This window comes from Acanthopagrus latus, chromosome 24 (genome assembly GCF_904848185.1).
Source record: "Acanthopagrus latus isolate v.2019 chromosome 24, fAcaLat1.1, whole genome shotgun sequence".
In the NCBI taxonomy this organism is placed as follows: domain Eukaryota; kingdom Metazoa; phylum Chordata; class Actinopteri; order Spariformes; family Sparidae; genus Acanthopagrus; species Acanthopagrus latus.
The window spans coordinates 15,582,838-15,603,643 of record NC_051062.1 but is presented as its reverse complement, the minus strand read 5'-3'; the positions used below and the strand labels follow the sequence as shown (position 1 = coordinate 15,603,643).

The window sequence follows — 20,806 nt, the reverse complement described above, 5'->3', positions numbered from 1 at the left end:
GACATCACTGTGACATCAGGACTTACTGCACAGTGAGAAGTTAAAGTCCTCAGTGTTTCTGTTGTAAAATGAATGTGAACGTTTGAACACTCAGACAAAACATGACATCTGAAGACCAACAAGTAATCGATTACTTTAGAAAGTAACTGTGAGTGACTGTAAACTTGTCAACAGGAATTCACAAGAAGCAGCTCGACTGACAAACACAGAAGATCAGCTGAAGATTTCATTCAGCATGTTACTGATCTGAACATCTGACGTGTTACAAAGACACTAAACAGGAACAATATAGGCGACTTCTGTCACCAGACTCCCTTTAAAAAACACTAGATTTATTGAGTTGTTGAGTTAAAACAATCTTTATAAACATTATGAAACTGTGTCTCTGACAGATTCTGACTCATTGTGTCCTTGTTGTAAATTCAGCATTAAATGAGAAGCTGAAGTTGTTTGTCTCCTTGTAAAAAGTGTCAGTTTGTGGCAGCATGTCTGTACCAGCCTGTCTGCTTCTGTGTCTAAAGTGCTAAAGTCTTACCTGCCAACATTGATCAGCTGTTTGAACACACTGTTTACACTGATTTCACCATTTACACTCCATTTATGAAAGAAGAAGCATGTTATTGATCTGAACATGTCACATGTTACAAAGACACTAAACAGGAACAATATAGGCGACTTCTCTGACACCAGACTCCCTTAACAAATGTGTCAGTTTAGCACAGTGTCGCCAGGTGAACGATAATTATCTTATTTGTACGATAATTTTGCCCTCTGTACGATGTACGATCAATAATCCCAACAAAGGCCAAATATCCGATAATTTGACCATTCCGTGAATGTGTGGTTGTCTGTCGGAGTTTTTTTGTTAACCCTGAAGGCATCTGTTTCCATGTGACAAGTTTCCAGCCAATCGTGCTTTTCTAAATGTGAGCTACGAGTGACGTCATGCGTTTGCCTCAGAACGACGGTCATGATTGGCTGAATAGTCCGCTGTGCCCGCCCCCCATGAGCGAGGAGAAGAAGAAGAAAAACAAAGAAGAGAAGAAGAAGCAGAGCCGGTCTGGAAGAAGCGCGGGAAAGAAACTGAGAGAACCTGGAGAAGGAGGAGGAGGAGGAGAGGCTGAGAAGACGGCGGGGCAGAGTCGAAGTGAGCAGCATCGCCTACAAACTATAGAAAAGAGCGGGAGAGCCAGTTCGCCGGCTGGTTGAGACCTGTTGCAGGCTCGGAAAGCAAAGCTGTCTGCCGGTGCTGAAGACAGAGCTGGTGGCCCAATGAACTGTATTAAAAAACACAGCAAATCCCAAAAACACAAAGAGAAAGAATCCTGTGAACGTGTGTTTTCCAAGGTAAATCTAATGAAAACAAAACCACCAAACCGACTTATCACAGGCGCCCTTAATGGGCTCATGCACACATCAGAGAGTGTGAAGATGGCAGGTGGATGTGCCGGTTTGAAGCCAACAACCACAATGCTGCGGTCCATGACAACATGAGATGTAAACAGTAAGAGGACTGCCCCCACCCAGCAGGGTGCAGCAGACTCAGACAGGGACTCACAGCTGGAGACTGAACCTGAAGGTCAGCAGCATTCATTATTTAATGAGCCAGCTGATGGCCTGAACTGTTTCATGCACATGATGAACAGGGTTCTAGTCATCTGCCATGTAATGTAACATGTCATTAATCTAAACAGTAGTCTGCTCTCCGCTCTTCTTCATTTGATTCAGAAAACTGCCAAAGGCGGAGACGTGACGTGACGCAGCCCGGACAGCTGATGGAGACCGAGGCGATCAGGGCTACACACCACTTAGTGTTTGTCCACATTAGATGTTGGACTTTTGCTTCACTCGGAACAAACACATGTAGCCCTTGGCCTGTTGTCTGCTGTGCTTCCCTCTTTTCCAGGTTATTATACAGCAGGTTATATATGCACTTTACTTGAAGTTATAAGCTGCTAGCAGGCACTTTGAAGTTTGCATAAGTGCTGTTTTTGTTGATTTTCTGAGTTGTTGTCATTTTTGAGGACAGAGACATGTTGTTGCTCTGAAAATAAAATGTAACATGTGAAGCCAGATCTTTATTTTCTTGTCAGTTATCATGAATACTGTTTCTCTTTGTCTCTCTGCCTGTTAGACGCTGTTCAACACTAGAGTGACTGTAGCGCATCAATACACTTGTTATTTTGGTTATGACGGCTGTCCGATCATTTCCCTCCAAATACGATCATTTGATGTCTGTGGTACGATAATCCTACATTTCCCAGCTGGCAACGCGGGTTCAGTGAGTTGTTGAGTTGGAGCCACTTTATAAACTGTGTGAAACTCTGTCTCTGACTCATTCTGCATTATTTGGCCCTTGTTGATAATTCAGCAGCTGTTCTACATGAAGAATGTTTTCCTGTGTGTCCGAGTGATGTTGGTGTTCAGCAGGAGGTGACAGATGTTGACACCGGGTCTGAGCCTCCTCTCGCTCCTTTCATTACAAACCAAGCCGCCATTTCTACTAATTCTCCACTTTGATTGACATCTTCCTTTAATTCATCTCAATACTGATGTTCAATACTTCACTTTCTCACAAGATCCCAGAAAAACACACCAACATTTTTCTCCTTGATGCAGTTTTTTAAAAATCCTTTTTATATGTCTGTCACTCAGTGCCTGTTCTGTCTGAATGTGCTTTTTGCAAATGATAAATAAAAACTTTCATTGAAAAAAACCCAAACACATTCCAGTGTGTCCTCCTCCTCCTCCAGCTTCTTCTTCGTTGGTTTGGGCAGCTCCTCCTGCTCCATGCTGTCTCTCTGCAGAGCACCAACAGACCCAACACATATCTGCAGGGGCAGAGCGCCCTCTGGTGGCTGCACACACACACTGCACTCTTTGCTCTCGTCCTCCTGTGAGCTCAGCAGGTGAAACCAGGGCTGCAGGTTTTCAGGTCGTGGGTGGAAACAGTGAAATGTGACAGAAACAAAGAGCGTCAGTCAGATCTGTTAGCTCAGTGTGATAGAAGCCTGGTTAGTAGTCCGGAGGTTGCGGGTTCGAGTCTTCTTTGGCTTCAATTATTATAATAGTCCGATTAAAAAGCTGAAAGTCAGCAGCGTCCAGAGAAGAGGTCCAAATGTGAAGTGGACCCTGTAGTACGGTGGGTTCAGTATCTGGCTGGCAGTCGGAGACATCAGGATGTTGGATTTGTTCTATTTGACTCTGTGAAGAGGAGCAGACGTGGAAAATTCAACCTTTGGTCTGACAGACAGGAGGAGCCATGCCGGGACTCGAACCCGCAGCCTCTGTACATGAGCCGCCTGCTCTACCAACTGAGCTAAACGGCACACCGCTCTGAAAAGCTTTGAAAACAAAGTGTAGACTTCTAAGAGTTCATCCCACTGAGTTATATTGGGGCTCTGCTGGAGAAGCTCTGAACTTGTGCAGGTCACAGTGTTCACATCTCAGTCATCTGAAGAATGAATGAAGGTGCATTTATTCACTTTTTCTATTGTTGGTCTGTGTTCCAACAAGCCTCTGTGTGATTGGCTGCAGGTGTGTGTGAGGGACTTCAGGTTGTCCAGGGAGCTGATTGGAAGTCAGAGTTTCAGGGCGGCTCCTCCCAGTTCCTGTAGTCGTCCCTGACCACAAAGCTGTCGGCCGTTTTCAGCACTTTGCCACTTTATTATTGAGCCTTTGTTATTTTTGCTGGTAATCCTGAGATTCCTGGTCTTCCTGCTGAGTTGTTGTCAGTAGTTTTAACGGGGGGTTTGTTACGACCCTCATACATGTTTCTGTTTCAGTGACCCTCTGTGTGATTGGCTGCAGGTGTGTTTCCTGAGTCCAGGTTGTCCAGGGAGCTGATCCTGTTCCAGACTGCCAGCATGTTTGCTCCTGTTGCAACGTGTGTTTTTGAATAAAACCATTTCAGGATAAATGATGAAGCATTACGACATTCACATGTATAAAATGTTTGTAGCGTGCGGTCCAGGGTCACAGCATTGTTCAGGTGGCAGGAGACTCTGCTCCAAGTCCAACATCTGTCCATTTTCTCTCAGAATCAGCAAGCAAACAATGTGGACAATTGTCCCATAACCCCCTGCTTCCACCTGTGAGGAACCTCGGGAGGGGACTCGACCCCCTCCAGCCCTGGTTTCACCTGCTGAGCTCACAGGAAGCAACAAGCAAAGAGTCTGTCAGAGGTTTCCACTCCTTCTTCTGAGCAGCAGCTTCAGAAAGAGTCCGGCTCTTCACACACTTTTACTGGACACGTCTCTTCTCTGAGCGCTTTCAAGGTTTCATTTCTAAGCGCTGGACTTCAAAAGCCAGCGAGCGTCCTGAGATCAAACTGTGAGCTGTAGAGTGTCCACCTGAGCTGCTGATCAGACAGGTGGACAGCAGCATTCAGCTCTGACTGTGTGTTTGTGTTTGTCTTGTTGATCCTGGAGAAACTGCATGACAATAAAGCTTTGACTGACTGATTGTTTGAATCAGTGAATTGAGGCGTTGGAACTCCAGTTGTTCAGAGAGAATCAGACTCCCCCACAGAAATGGAACGTTCCGGGGGCCGGCCGCTGCAGCAGCCAATCAAGCCGCCTGCAGACTATAAAGCTGAGCTGCTGCCACACAGTCAGTCTTTGGTTCCTCAGTGTGGCGTGCGTACCTGCTCAGGTGAGTGATGTCATGACTTGGTGTTGGTGGACGTGATGCTACTTTAGGTTTGGACACATTCTGGGAGCTGCTGTTGGCTTGTGGATCACATCTGTTGGGCTGTTGGTCCACTGGGTCTCTATTTAATGATCATTATGGTCGACTGTCGCTTCTGATGCACTTCCAGTGTTGCTAAAGAGCACGTTGGTTAAATCAGAGTAGAATTTACAATCATGAATTTCCTTTGTAAAGTCACCAGTCTGAGTTTGTTACTAATTATTTCTGCTTGTTTGTTTTACAGGAAACCTAATGAACCGTTTCCAAATCATCACGCTCAACCTTCAATAAAATAAGTGAACAGAACCTGAAGTCCTGAAGTTTTGACTCTAACAGATCATCTGTGGTGGGTTAGTTTATCTGCCCCTCCAACAGTTTGCTCCACATTATATATTCATGAGTTGCTGTTCACAGCAGACGTCACCTGGACAGTCGACTCTAGTTGTAAACCACGTTTGACTGCACGTGAGCTTTATTCCACAATAATACTGCCTCACCGTATAGGGAGAGTTTTTACTCCACAACAGGCTGAGTGCTAAATGACTTCAGAACCGGCTGACGGACCATCCAGTCTGATTTAAATGTATTAATGTTTCCATACCAGCAGCTTCCATGTTCCAGCGTGTGAATGATGAAAAGGCCGAGAGGATTCATGTACAGACGGACGGCAGCAGTCCAGGACAATTCTAACAGAAATGTAGAAACAGGTGACAGAGGAGCACAACAGTTTTGGGAGTCGCTCCTCTTTGTCCTCACAGAAGCTCAGATGAGCTGATTTCTTCTTCTGGTCCTGTGTGCAGGTGAACCTCTGGTCCAGCAGCTTCTTGCTGTAGTAGATCTGCCAGGCGAGCAGCTGCACAGCGATAACCATCAGCAGGTACGTGGGACACCAGGCTCAGCTGGCTCGTGTCACTTTCTACAGCCTGTAGTGTTTCTGTCTGATTCTGTCTGCATCTGATTTGTTTCAGACGTTCAGAGGAAACGCAGCCCTGCACCATGAGAAGAGGGGCCGACCCCGGGACCAGGAACTTTAAAACCAGCTGCCGTCCAGCTGACGAGGCCTGAAGGACTCGCTGGTGAAAAGGTAGCAGGTGAGAACAGACGAGGCGTTTGAAAACCATCCTGTGATGAGGAACTAACTTTGTTATCTGTCAGATTCTTGTTGCTAACAGTCGACTAACTTTGTTTCTTCTTCTTCCAGGTGCGTCAGATCCTGAGAGGGAACTCACCGTTATGTCTTTTACACCAAATAACTTCATACACATTAAACACATTAACATTCAAACATGCTTGAAAAATGTAGAATGTGTAGAAGAAAACACAGCAGCCTTTCACAATAAAATGTAGTTCAGCTGTTTGAACTCCTCGTCTTCTACAGGAACTGAGACCAAGATGGAAAAAGTCTGTTTTCTTTGTTCACTTTCAATATGTCAACTATTGATGCATTTCCAAGTAGAACAGTGTTGTACTTGGAAATGCATTAATAGTTGACATATTGAAAGTTACTTTAAAATCATTCTAACAAAGAAAACAGACTTTTTCCATCTTGGTCTCAGTTCCTGTAGAAGACGACGAGTTCAAACAGCTGAACTACATTTTATTGTGAAAGGCTGCTGTGTTTTCTTCTACACATATTCTACATTTTTCAAGCATGTTAATGTGTTTAATGTGTATGGAAGTTATTTGGTACTTGTAACATATTTCAATAAATTCACTACAAGTCTGAATTTGTTTCCTGTGTTTGTCTCCAATTCTGTATTCATGAGTTGTTTTCACTACAGACAACAGTAAACTTCATTTGACTGCATGTTCTTTGTCAGCTGTGACCTTTATTTCACTTTGTCATTAAACAATTAACATCAACTCTTAAATGCTACAATATTTTTGGATCAATTAAAAATGAAGCTAATTTTTATCAAACATTTCCATGAAATGAATCAGACAAAAAGGATCAAACTGCACATTTCAACATTGTGGCTCAATAAAAACAACTGAATCAAACATGGTGTCTTTATTTCATGATATCAGACAGGTACTAGCACTGGATGCTAAAGCTAAGCACAAACACTTCACTTCTAAAAAGTCGCCAAAATGAGCATCTGCAGACAAACTGACAGTGACTAACAGTGTTGGCTGCAGGTGGATCTGATGTTTCTCAGAGTCTCACTTCCCTCTGAGGGATGAGACTGGAACAGCAAAAAGAACGGACCTCATCTGGTCGTGTGAAGCGACCCGCTCCCGGTGCTGGAAGCGGCTGCCGGCTGTGCCCGTCGCTCTCGGACCCGCTCCAGAAGCCATAGAGGGAATCTGAAAGCAGAACACGACAAGTTTAACACAAGTGTTACATGTTCAGTCATAAAGCAGCAGGAAAACTAGTTCACACAAAGAGCTGCTTGACTCAACTGTCTCAATTATAAACTTTCAGTCCAACTCTCGCCTACTTATGTGTGTTTAAATCAAATGTACAAGCAGAGTGGAACTATAAAGTAGCAGAATATGGAACCTAAGAACGAACCTGAGGAAATCAAACCTGGTTTATTTCGTCACTGGCTGTTTGAGATTGAGACACAAACGAGTTTAATTTGTACCTGATTAAATGCAGACTTGCTGCACAGCTGCACTCAGTTACTTTCAATCAGTGCTCATTAGCTAGCGTTGCTAAGCTAGCATGGAAAACGCTCGTCAAATACCTTGATTTGAAGCGTTCTTGACCCTCAATTTAACATTATGTGAGTCCAAATGTTCACGTAAACGCTTCATTTCACTCCGAGTGCCATCATTCTTCACTGAAACGGTTTGTTCACGGCACAACACAGCGGAGCTAACAAGCTAATGGCAGCTAGCTGTTAGTTAGCCACACGGACAGCAGTGTTAGCTCGGTTACTGTCGCTGGAGCGACATGCGAAGTATCCAGACAGCCGGTGAAAACATGGAACAGATGAATGAAGCACTTACTTTATTTATCTGCTGCTCACACGAAGCGTCCGACCGTCAGCATGTCGGTGGACAAACAGAGAGCTGCTGGCTGACTGGGGCCATACGAGACAGACCGGAAGTGTGACGTCTCTACCTCTGATTGGGCAAACGGACTCGACTCGATTCAAGCGAGCTTTATTGACAAAACGACCATTGACACGCAAGCAGCGTGTTGTTAGAGTGTAAATGCAGCAGAGCAGGTTATTTTCACACAAAGCGTTTTAATCTGAGGAAAGTCTCAGTAACTGCAGGTTTATAAAGATTCAGGAGCTTTTCACTCTTTGATCTGAACGTTTCAAAACTCAACAACAATCAAGGATCGAACTCAGAATCTCAGAACTCCACAACATCCCTCCAACCCACTGAGCTACCTGGACATCTACCTCAGGACACTTTGGTTGAATCAGTTAAAGCCCCACAGAGGAAGACCGAGGGCCACCAGGAGCCTGGAGCTGCTGATGGCAGATGTTCTTCATTTAGTCAAAGAATTAAAAGTCTCTCACAGGTTTTCACTCCTTCTTCTGAGCAGCAGCTTCAGAAAGAGTCTGGAGCTTTTGTTGGACACATCTCTTCTCTGAGCGCTGTCAAGTTTTCATTCATCAGTGCTGGACCTCAAAAGTCAGTGAGTGTCCTGAGATCAAACTGTGAGCTGTAGAGTGTCCACCTGAGCTGCTGATCAGAGACCAGCCTTCAACACTCAGGCAGGGTTTGAACCCACAACCTGCAGACTTCACTGCATCACTTTATCTTCCTGAGCTAATGAGCTGGAGATAAACTTCTGATTCTGACACCATTTCACTCTTTGTTCTGGACATCAGGTTTAAAAATCACCACACCTGCCCGGGGATTGAACCCACAACCTCAGACCTGCTGACCAGACCTCTATCAGCCTGAGCTCCTGGATCTGACTGATGCTCTTTGTTTCTGTCACATTTCACTCTTTTGAACGTCGACCCTCAAATTTCAAACAAGAATCGAACCCGCGACCTCAAAATTTCCAGCCCTGGTTTCTCCTGCTGAGCCAACAGGAGGACGAGAGCAAAGCTTCAAACTGAAACCATCAATATCGGATCATTGTCACACAACGACACACAAAACAATGACAGTCCGTTCAACATCAATCCTGTCGTCCATTATTGATCTCTATCATATGATCAGACACTTCTACATATTCCTGCATGGATCGGCTTTAACATAGTGTTCAAATCATCATGTTTGGTTTGACCTCATCTCTACTTCACAGTCTGACTGTGTTTCTATGAGCTGCAGTGATTGGTCAGGATTTTCTATCCGTTCAGTTCATATTTCACCTTCTGGACTTTGCTGCCATCTGGTGGAGATTTGCAGGAACTGCAGCCTGAACTCTGTCAGACTGAGTCTGAACAAGTAAACCTTAAATAAACCGACCTCTCTGCAGCTGAACACGTCAGGTTGAACATTAAACCTTCTCCTCCCTCTGAGTGTGATGCCTGTCCAGTGAGAGAGAGATAAACACTCTTCATGTCACAAAGTGACATTAATGAGCATCAGACACACGTTTGTTTCCTTCACTACACCAACATGGTCTGCTGTGAGCAGCAGCTGACAGCAGAGCTTCGCTGCAGCGTTCTCCCACATGAACACATGTGATTTTAGCAGGTTAACAGTTTAAACAGGACGTCAACAACTGGTCACATCAGTTTGGGATATCGGGGCTTCCACGGCCTCGGACAGAACCGCTGCGGTCACATGTTCAGGAGGAGATCCAGAAACGTTTGGTGGGCTGCCGACACTTCACCTGACTGGATCTGACTTCTGGGTGAACTGTTCCTTTAATGTGGCGGGTGTCGTACTTCAGATACTCTGAGTCAGTGTGGCTGACAGCTGAAGCACTGAGCACTTTATTCTAATGTCCAAATGTGGCTGCAGGGAGTTAAAGGTGCACAGTGTCACCTGCCAACATGTGGTTCTGTTAAACTTGATGGATCCATGAAGTGGACGAGTGGATTCTGTTGGATCAGCTGATGATTCACGTGTTCCGCTGGGTTTTCTTCTCAACATGTGGAACTTCACACTCTCCCTTTAGACTGTCACAATAAAAGAAAGTGAGAAACGAGGAAGTCTCTCTGTTCTGCCTGCAGCACAGAAGCACAGATCAGGGATCAGCTGACTGACGTGTTCCTCTCTGTCTTCATCTGGAGCCTCGTTCTTCAGAACTATGATCCACCTGAGGGAGTTACCAGAACCATTCCAGAGTCACTCGGTCCAGCAGCTGACAGCAGAGAGGAAGCTCATGTGCACATCGTGACTTCTGTCATTCTGTCAGATGTGTAACGGAACGAAAGGCTGAATGACGAGTCGACGTGCTGAATGTTAACAAAGCGTTTTCATTTGACTGTGTAAAAACTGACCTGTGATCAGTGTGGATGAGTCAAACTCTGTGTCTTTATCTGGAATCCAGTCTGCAGCATGTGTACTGAGATCCTGATGCAAACGTGAACATGCAGCACGTAACAAACCCAGAGAACATTGTTGAGGTTCATGTCTGCTGCTTGCAGCTTTTCTTCTGTTAGATTTCAGTCGAAGATTTTAGCAAAACTGTATTTTGTGAAAAGAATCCAGACGAGTAAAATCTGCTGGATCAGCAGATTAATGCTGCTGCCTCGCAGCACACAAACAACAGCCGTGACACAACAACGAGCAGCAGACGACAAACAGGAGCACAACATGCAGATCAGTTCATCTCCCAGGAGAACAAGGCTGAGGCCTCTGTCACATCAGTGTGGAGACAACAGAGACCAAGAATAAGAACAGAGAGTGATAAATAAATAAATAAGTGGCACATTAAGTTACAAGGACACAAAGTTACAGTCTTACAAAGAGAAGCTGCCACTGACCAAGTTCAAGAGCTTAACTGCAGGTGGGATGAAAGAATTAGCACCATATTCGTCCTCCTGACTGCAGCTATAAACCAGCAGCCTGAAGGCATCGACATGAACTCAGAGGACAGGAAACGATTTCTTTATCTTTGTGAACCACCTGCTTCTCCCACAAGGAACCCAAGTCCCAAACCAGCAGATGAAGGAAAAAGTTCAAATACTCTCGATAAAAGACTGATAAAACTTACACGAAGTTTGTTACAGACGTTAAAAGAGTTCAGCTTTCTTAGTAAGTGGATTCTCTGCTGGCCTCGTTTGACAGTGGACTCAATATTTTGTCAAACTTCAACTGTGAATCAAAAACAGCTTAAATACTTGTAAGTTTCAACAACTTCGACCTCGTTCCCATGAATTGTACTTGCCTTATGTTTTCCACCATTTCTTCTAAAATCACTGACAAGATCTTTGGTTTTGTTCACATCCAGATCGAGGAAACAGCAGCTGATGAAGTCCGACTCGGACCCTGGAGGAGAGTCAGAGGTGCTGCGTCGTCTGAGAGTTTCACCAGGTCGCTGCCCTGTTTGTGAGACCTGCAACTGTCGCTACACAAAATAAAAAGAAGGGGAGATAAAACTCAAACTCACCCTGTGGGGAGCCTGGATTTGAAACCACATCTGACGAAGCTCCGTTAACTCAAACCTGCTGCCTCCTCTCAGTTAAAAAGATTAAAAGCAACAGTAAGAACTGATCAGGTAAATTAAGATAAGAGGACAGTGGTTGAATTAAAATATGTGGTTGCATCTTGTTAAAAGCTGAAGAGAAGTCAGCAAATAAAAGTCTCACATGTGATTCTGGTTTCTCCAAGTGCTTGTAGATTTTGTCCAGGAGTTCAGCTTCTTCCACCACTTCATCCAAACTGTAATCTGTCGTACACTAAAGACACGATCTCATCTCTCACCACTGTCTCAAAGATTTTCATAATAAGTGATGTGAGAGCGACAGGCCTAAACTCAGTTAGCTGCTCAGGATTTTTTGTTGGGGAATTGGAATTATTGTTGAGCTTTTCCAAACTGAAGGAAGCTGACAGAGGTTGACACACACTGAAGGAGAGCAGAGGAAACGTGTTGGCACAGTGCGTCCACAGGCAGCATCACATCAGCCGTCCTGCTGTTGGTTTTCTTCATCCAACCTGTAACCTGATGTTATAAACATGATGTTATAACAAAATCAGTCAAGAGAATTCTTCAATGCAGAGATATTCTGAGTTAAATCACAACTTTCAAAACACCAATTGAAGGCGTTTGGTAAGTCATCATCCAGTCCTCCTTTAATGATGTCAGTGGCGTCACCTCACCGCCAGCACCCCAGATCCCTCATCTCACAAGTACAATAACACACTTCAGAGAGTGTTATAATTTTACTACACTTTGTACAAGAAACACAAAATGAATACCAACCAACGTCTAGATATATTTTCCCCACTAACCAATGACTTCCTGACGTATTGATGGTGGCAACTTCTTCTGTCACTGTTGTTTCCAGAGAACACAAAGTCAGATGGTACCTGACTGGAAACCAGTTGTGTCTGAACTCTCACAGTCAGAACTGAAGGCCAGTCAGCAGGTCAGAGGACAGAAGCTCATGGTCAGGAGACGATGCTGCTCCAGGCGTTTCTAATGGAGAGTGAGAGGGCATCAGCATCCACACACAGGGCAGAACATCACACATACACAGTGATAATAACAGTATAACTGACTGCAAAGTGATCTGCAGAGATGCACACACACACACACACACACACACACACACACACACACACACACACACACACTCACACACACACACACACACACACACTCACACACAGACACACACACACACAGACACACACAGACACACACAGACACACACTCACTCACACACACACACACACACACACACTCACTCACTCACACACACACACACACAGACACACACACACACACTCACACACACACACACACACACACACACAGACACACACAGACACACACTCACTCACACACACACACACACACACAGACACACACACACACTCACACACACACACACACACAGACACACACAGACACACACAGACACACACTCACTCACACACACACACACACACACACACAGACACACACACACACACACACACACACACACACTCACTCACTCACACACACACACACACACACACACACACACTCACACTCACACACACACACACACACTCACCTGAGTCTTGCTGGGGAGAAGCAGAGGTAAACTGCTCTTCATCCTCAGGATCAGACAGTTTGTGGAGACTGTGTGTGTCTGAGGAGGTAGATGTCTCCTCCTCCTGGCTGCTGGCTCCAAGATATTTAAAAAGTCCCCTGCATTCATTTTAAAATACAACAGAAATGATCAGTGCAGGAATAGCACAACTAAATAAAGCTGTTATTAAGCATCATGTATCCAACTTTAGAATAAGAACCAAATGAATAGAAAACCAAACACAACCTCCTTGGTTAATGGCTAATTATATACATGACACTCCAAATGAGTCAGAGAGCTCCATCAGGAATTAGCTTCCAGAAGTGATAAGTGACTTTACTGAGCAGCACAGGACCTAACATGATGTTTAACACACACTATGTGAGCTGGTCATGTTGTGTTACATTATTAGGGTGAAAGGAATTAGATGGAATGTTTGCTGGTCAGCTGTCGTCATCTACTATTGTAGCCAGCAGTGTAGCAAGAGGCTAACAAACATACCAGTTAGCCTAACTTCTACTAATTACCGTCATTTCATCTCATTACATGCATGGTCACACTTCTGAAGAGTATCTGACATGGCTCTGACCTTTATCTTCTTCTCTTCTCTGTTTCCTGACCTGGGCAGCTGATGGCTGTGTCCTCTTCTTATCAGTTAACACGTGACTCCTCCCAACACCGTCCACCAAGACTAAAGACTGAACCAGTTCACCTCGTTTTATAATATATTATAAATATTATTTAATCTAACCCCCAAAACATGTGAAACTATGGGCTTTTATTCATAATATTATCATGACTGAAACGTCCTTCATGTGGAAGGAACTCGTGATGTGATTGACTTCATCCTGCAAACTGCATTAATCAGGTGAGTCTGGCCCCGCCCAGCAGGTGAGCCTGGCCCCGCCCAACAGGTGAGCCTGGCCCCGCCCTGCTACCCTCCCACAGACTCTGTGAGACTCTCAGCAGCAGCAGACGCACCTTGATGAAACAGAGAGCGGCCACATGGCGTCATGACGTCACTGACTTGACTGTATATAATATGTATATATATATACACTATATTACCAAAAGTATTCGCTCACCTGCCTTTACTCATTCTATGAACTGAAGTGCCATCCCATTCCTAACTCATAGAATTCAATATGATGTCGGTCCACCTTTTGCAGCTATTACAGCTTCAACTCTTCTGGGAAGACTGTCCACAAGGTTGAGGAGAGTGTTTATAGGAATTTTTGACCATTCTTCCAAAAGCGCATTGGTGAGGTCACACACTGATGTTGGTCGAGAAGGCCTGGCTCTCAGTCTCCGCTCTAATTCATCCCAAAGGTGTTCTATCGGGTTCAGGTCAGGACTCTGTGCAGGCCAGTCAAGTTCATCCACACCAGACTCTGTCATCCACGTCTTTATGGACCTTGCTTTGTGCACTGGTGCACAGTCATGTTGGAAGAGGAAGGGGCCCGCTCCAAACTGTTCCCACAAGGTTGGGAGCATGGAATTGTCCAAAATGTTTTGGTATCCTGAAGCATTCAATGTTCCTTTCACTGGAACTAAGGGGCCAAGCCCAGCTCCTGAAAAACAACCCCATACCATAATTCCTCCTCCACCAAATTTCACAGTTGGCACAATGCAATCTGAAATGTACCGTTCTCCTGGCAACCTCCAAACCCAGACTCGTCCATCAGATTGCCAGATGGAAAAGCGTGATTCATCACTCCAGAGAACGCGTCTCCACTGCTCTAGAGGCCAGTGACGGCGTGCTTTACACCATTGCATCCGACGCCTTGCATTGCACTTGGTGATGTGTGGCTTGGCTGTAGCTGCTCGGCCATGGAAACCCATTCCATGAAGCTCTCTGCGTACTGTACTTGGGCTAATCTGAAGGTCACATGAAGTTTGTAGCTCTCTAGCAATTGACTGTGCAGAAAGTCGGCGACCTCTTTGCACTATGCGCTTCAGCATCCGCTGACCCCTCTCCGTCACTTTACGTGGCCTACCACTTCGTGGCTGAGTTGCTGTTGTTCCCAAACGCTTCCATTTTGTTATAATAGAGCTGACAGTTGACTGTGGAATATTTAGGAGCGAGGAAATTTCACGACTGGATTTGTTGCACAAGTGGCATCCTATGACAGTTCCACGCTGGAATTCACTGAGCTCCTGAGAGCGGCCCATTCTTTCACAAATGTCTTGTTTCACAGTCTGCATGCCTGAGTGCTTGAATTTATACACCTGGGGCCAGGCCAAGTGATTAGAACACCTGATTCTGATCATTTGAATGGGTGAGCGAATACTTTTGGTAATATAGTGTATATATATATATTTATATATATATATATATATATATATATATATATATATATATATATATATATATATATATATGTATATTATTATGTATATTGTACATTATTCACAATGAGTGAAATCCAATAATCAGAGCAGGTGACTGAGTCAGATGTCTGGTCCCGCTGCATCTCATCACACGCAGAATATCTCAGCAGAATCCTTTGTGTTGTTACTGTGACGGGAACAGAAAGGCTTAATAAGAGTGGACAGTACAGATAACACTGAACCTGTGTTGTCTGTAGTTCACCACTTCTCCATCATCACCACCAGCTGACACAACTCGGCAGTTAGTTGACGACATCTTTCAGGGTTGTTGCGTCACATGAAGGATTTTATAGGTTTCTTCATGTTAACTGTCCCACAGCTGCGGCCACACGGCTGCTGCTGATCTCACAGTCTGTGATGTTCCAGTAGAAAAGAGGCGCTTATGGAGATGGAAACTCATCCAAACACACGTCATATACGTCAGCGTAGATGGGAGCCAATTAGGGCAAAGTCCTGACGTCATGAAGGTGGGTCTGGACTCGCGCAGCACCTGGAGAGCGACTGCTCACCTGCTCTGCAGCCGCCCTGCTGCCACGATAACTTAAAGTCATGTGACATCACCATCCACGTCATCATGGACACATTTTAACCAGCATGCATCACGGTTCAGGCAGCGCTGCTGGTCATGAACTCACCTGATCAACTTATTGACAAAAACTTTGATTTGGACGATCAAAATGTTTTGTTCGGTTTCTTTTCAGCCCAATATTATTTAATTCATTTAATATTATTTTCAGCCAAAACTGATCAAATACTTTGAACTCATCGTCTCAAAAAGGAAATCAAACAACACATCAACATGATCAGTCAGTGTGAGAATAAGAAAGTCATAAAGTCTCTGATATTAATCTCCTTGTTCTCATGTTATTGAAATGACTTGTGACTGTGACGTAACTTCAGCTTGATGACATCACACCCTCACTCCATGTGTTCATATTCTGTTTGTCAACAACAGTAATAATAAAAAAAAGAACTCGCCTAATCCCACCTTGACCTGCCACACCTGTCAGGTGTGCGGCTGCTCTGATTGGCTGTTAACAAATGTGCGCTCAACATCTGAAACAATTAATTATTTAGTGCACATAAAAAGAAAACCTGTATAAAATCGTTCACTTCAGCTTGTGAGAGAAAAGTTAAAGTTAAAGTTAAATGTCCCATTGGCCAGAAGGTAAACATCCGCACTGAGCGACCACCCCCCTGTTTCTGCAGGAAATGGTTTGGTCCTGCCTGTCACTTCCGGTCAGTGACGTGTTCAGCTGCTGTCAGTAGATGAACTTCAGTCATCACAATGTTGCCGAAATCACAATCTGGTGTTCAGAGAAGGAAAGAGAGGAAAGACAGAGGACAGAGTGTCAGTGTGTGAGCCAGTGACTCACCTGGACAGGTGGGGAGCCTTCAGTCTGAGGCTGTTAGCCTGTTAGCTTCATGTCCACAGTCACATCAGCTAGCTAGCTACAGGCTAGTGTTAGCATACATCTCATCAACATTTCATCAGTGCAGGGAAACATTCAGCAACATTCATATTAAATCACCGTCACTGCTGCTTTCAGCAGACTGAACAACAGCCGAGTCAGCAGCAGCCCAGTCTGTCCCAGTCTGTCCATCACTGTCTGTCCCAGTCTGTCCATCACTGTCTGTCCCAGTCTGTCCATCACTGTCTGTCCCAGTCTGCCACCAGCTGTGAGTCGACAGTGGAGATAAATCAGAGCTGCAGGACGAGGAGGAGACGGTGAGCAGTAACCAGCTGACTGTCATGTTGTTCTCTTCACAAATATGGAGTGACAGTCAGAAATATCATTAAAATGCAGTTTTATATAAAACGGCATCAGATTTTTTCTCCAGCCCCATTAGATTAGTTTTCACGGGGCCCAACATCCCCGGCAGCACTGCTCACAGTCGCTCTGCACTTTGTACTGTGTCAGTTGTGACATTTAATATACGAGGTTTTATTTTTCTGAACATGTTTGAATCTTCCTGCGTTTCCTTCTTCAGAGGGAAACGTGCTGCACATCAGCTGCTGGTTTTGTCTCTCAGTATCACCCTGTTGAATCTGAGCCTTTAAATAACCTGTTGCACTCTGTCAACACACAACATGAAGGTTTTCATACTGAATGTCTGCTGTCATTAAATCACCGAGGTCTGAAGAAGACAGACTGCAGGAGAGAAGAAGGTGACGAGAGCAGAGAGGACGACAGGTGAGACGTCATGTGATTCATTCCACCTGCAGACTGAAGCTTCATCCCTCCACTGATCCAGGATCTGGAAGTGGCCTTCAGAATGTGTCTCTGAAGCATCAGCTGCTGCTCACAGCAGTATTATTGTCCTCACGTCCATCCGGCTGGTAGAGGAGGGATGTTGGCGTTTCATTAAACCAGGATTGTTAAAATCAGCTGCTGGTCTGTTTCACATCCTGCAGTGTTATTGTTCCTTTAAGAACCACAATCTGGTTCCTTTGTGGAGGAAGAACTGGAGCATGTTGCTGCTGACGGCTTTTCATCATCATCATCATCATCATCATCATCATCATCATCATCACCATCATCACCACGGACGAGGAAGATGCTGCGTCTGTCTGACGGCCTGGATGAAGAGCAGACGGAGGAGCTGAGGGAAGATTCTGAAGCATGCAGCTTTTTCATGGCTGTGTGTGTTTGAATCCAGTTAGAAGTCCAGTATGAAGTCTGGGGCTCACGTCACTGTTCCAGTTACACACTGAACCTCAGACAGAAGGTGTGTGTGTGTGTGTGTGTGTGTGTGTGCAGCTGTGAGGCCTCATCAACATGTAAACACATCATCAGTATTTTCTTCACAGGATGAGACCAGAATGTATTTCCACATGATGTATTCTGACTGTTGTGATGTCGGCTGGTGTTTCCACTGAAGATGGGAACAGAAACATGTTGCAGCAGAACTGATCCTGATATAAATGATGATGACAGGAGCTCCATGCAGAAGCTGTTTATTTCATTAGAAGCTGAAGCAGAGACGGAACATATCAGCACACAGATGATGGAACAATAACAGCTGAAACATTTCACTGATCATCAGCTCTCTGCCTGCTGTGATCAGCTCCAGCTAACAGCTGAGGGCGCTGCAGTGACGTCTGACCATGTGCTGCCTGGTGTCCGCCACCAGAGGGCGCCTGCGCAGTGGGTGTAGTCGGTGTGGGCGGAGTCAAACGCGTGACCCCGCCCACGCCGAGCCACTCCCCGATCTGCGTGCTGCAGCCAGGAGGCTTCAGGTTGAATCCAGCTGAGCTCTGCTGGCCTGCAGGGCGGAGAGACAAACGCTGCTGTGAAGTTTGACCCTCTGTACGACCCGTAGACGTGACGAAACACGGCTGAGCTCGTTTCACTTCCATCAATGTTTGAGGAAAATCATCAAGAAGGTGATCAGGTTTCTGACCTGATGCTCTGGGAACTTTGCTGAGCTTTTCCTCATATTAATCTCTGCTGGAAATGATTCAGTGTGAGATGTTGAGAATAATACTGAAGCAGGAAGTGGCAGCTGAGGGAACAGAGCAGTGGAGCTGCTGCAGGGCTGCATGCAGACAGCCGGGGATCAACACCTGCTCAGGTGTGTGTTTTACAGACGGTGTATTCATCTGATGAGCTGCCTGTTGGTTTGAAGTGTACTTATCTGTACAGATGGAGAGCTGGGCTGCTAGAATACGTTTAATGTCAGTGAAATTCAGGAAATATTGTTTGATTCTCATCTTACTTCTGCAGCTGCAGCTTCATCTGAACTCTTCACATGTAATCCAGCCTGCAGTCCTCACCAGAGATCAGCACTCAGTCAGCTGATGTTTTAATATCTATATTTCTATACTGTGAGTTTGACCTTTTAAGGGTCGGCCTGCCTGATCCAATAGGAAACCTTCCTGCTGCAGGATCAGTGATGTGCGTCTCTCTGACTCGTGCATATGGACAGTTCATATTCAGAGACCACAGAGTGTGACAGCTGTGTCACAGTAACAACTTCCAATGTGGATATTTTCTAATTGTTTTCCTTCAAACGGTCTCACAGACGCACATTAATGTTCCAACTGCTTCATCAGAGTCCATGAACAGACTGAATGTTTCTGACTGTAAATGCTCATCATCTGTTTTCCTTGTGGCGTCACAACAAGGATCTTTGTCTGTCTGGTACATAGTAAGTGCTGCCTTATAACAATACAATCCAATTACAACAGGTATGAATTATGATGGTGACAGCTGTGCTGAGGTGCAGGATTATATCACAGCTGAGGAGAATCTGCTGACCACGTTTAACATAAAGACACATAAGATGCAGCATTTTCTTACAGCAACATTATTCACAGTGAGTGAAATGGACAGAGAGGAAATGCAGAGATAAACAGTGACGCTTCTGTCACAGCAGAACAAAGAACATTTGAATCTCCAGTCAGTCCTTGACATCCCACCAGCAGCGTGTGGCTGCTGCTGCTGCATGTGTCACCTGTCAGCCTGCAGAGTTTCTGAGGGGTGGCGGCGGCCTGCTGCTCTTTGTGTCGGGGCGCTTCTTCCCTTCAGGGGGTTTCAGGGCCTCAGACTGCCACCATGGCCAACATGGAGTCTCTGGTCCTGTGGATCCTGGACCGGGCCTCTTTGCAAAGCTGAACCTCTCCTCCCAAGTGAATGTGAGAAAAGTCCCGCACAGAAACAATGAAGGTGTTAGATGGTACATACACACACCACAGACAGAAACACGAGTGTGTTGACCAACACACACATGCAGAGTTCTTCTTTACTTCTGTGTTCTGGACTGTCAGGACTTTGAGTTTTGCAGCTCTGCTTGCAGTGGCAATATGAACATATCTTGTAAAGGGGACACATATTGCAGCGTGTCTCCTGCTGGAGATCTGGATGCTTCCACGGCTTCGTCACTGCCAGATTCTGCAGCTACACAGAGCAGAATGGAAACACACCCGCTGGCATCAGGCCCAAACTTTCACCACGTCACTTCTGACAGCACGTGGTGAATACCGGCCCTCAGAGTTACTTTCTATCATCTGAGTCAGAGTTTTGTTGCTCCGCCTGTGTTTGCTCTCCTCTGGTTTCAGGCGTTCTGCATCTTAGACTGTTAGAAAGACAACAAACACATCACAACTGTGAGAGATGATGAAGAACACGACACAAAGACGAGGCATCAGAAACTGTTCAGAGATCAGGCTGAATCACTCCAGCAAGACTTGAGAAACGTGAATGTGAACATGAGCTGCTGCTGTGAGCACGACAAGAAGGGCAGCGTCACAGCGGCAGTCGAGCCAGTTTCACCTGTGAGCCGAGCGAGTCGCCGAACGCTTCACACAAAGCAAACGACCCTGACGGACTCCATGTTTGAGTGGCTGGCGTGGTCAGAGGTCAGAGGTCAGAGGTCAGGGAGAATGAGGGGAAGCAGTCTGAGGTCACCAGCACTCTGCTGCTGACGGAGAGCTCAGCGGCTTCAGCACATGTTGCTGTAGCTGTAATGTGTGTTGAGCCTCAGCTGCTGCCTCAGGTGCTCCTGCTGCTGCACCTGGAACAGAGGGACTGTGGCCGTATGACGGCAGCGAGCCGACTGTCTGTGTCTGTGCCCATCAGTGTACAATGAGGCAAACTAAATGGACCCGGTCA

General features: G+C 45.4%; 3 long non-coding RNA genes across 10 annotated transcripts; 2 read left to right on the top strand and 1 right to left on the bottom strand.

Annotated features, from left to right (window-relative positions):
• Positions 1-1,025: 1,025 nt before the first annotated feature.
• On the top strand, positions 1,026-2,325 carry LOC119015161. The gene is made up of 2 exons (XR_005073206.1): positions 1,026-1,579; positions 1,729-2,325. It is a non-coding gene; the product is annotated as an uncharacterized LOC119015161 (long non-coding RNA).
• A 2,289-nt stretch (positions 2,326-4,614) lies between these two features.
• Positions 4,615-6,050, top strand: LOC119015156. Of its 6 annotated transcripts, none has more exons than XR_005073199.1 (6): positions 4,615-4,653; positions 4,934-5,035; positions 5,297-5,396; positions 5,490-5,566; positions 5,658-5,780; positions 5,891-6,050. It is a non-coding gene; the product is annotated as an uncharacterized LOC119015156 (long non-coding RNA). The 6 variants fall into 6 exon arrangements; XR_005073197.1 differs by having other exon boundaries at positions 5,294-5,396; XR_005073200.1 differs by having other exon boundaries at positions 4,934-5,039.
• Positions 6,051-6,680: 630 nt separating this feature from the next.
• On the bottom strand, positions 6,681-13,631 carry LOC119015158. Of its 3 annotated transcripts, none has more exons than XR_005073203.1 (5): positions 12,783-13,630; positions 12,010-12,196; positions 8,479-11,719; positions 7,645-8,361; positions 6,681-6,996 (listed from the first exon to the last, which is right to left on the bottom strand). It is a non-coding gene; the product is annotated as an uncharacterized LOC119015158 (long non-coding RNA). The 3 variants fall into 3 exon arrangements; XR_005073202.1 differs by having other exon boundaries at positions 7,645-11,119; positions 11,367-11,719; positions 12,783-13,629; XR_005073201.1 differs by having other exon boundaries at positions 7,645-11,719; positions 12,783-13,631.
• Between the last annotated feature and the right edge of the window lie 7,175 nt (positions 13,632-20,806).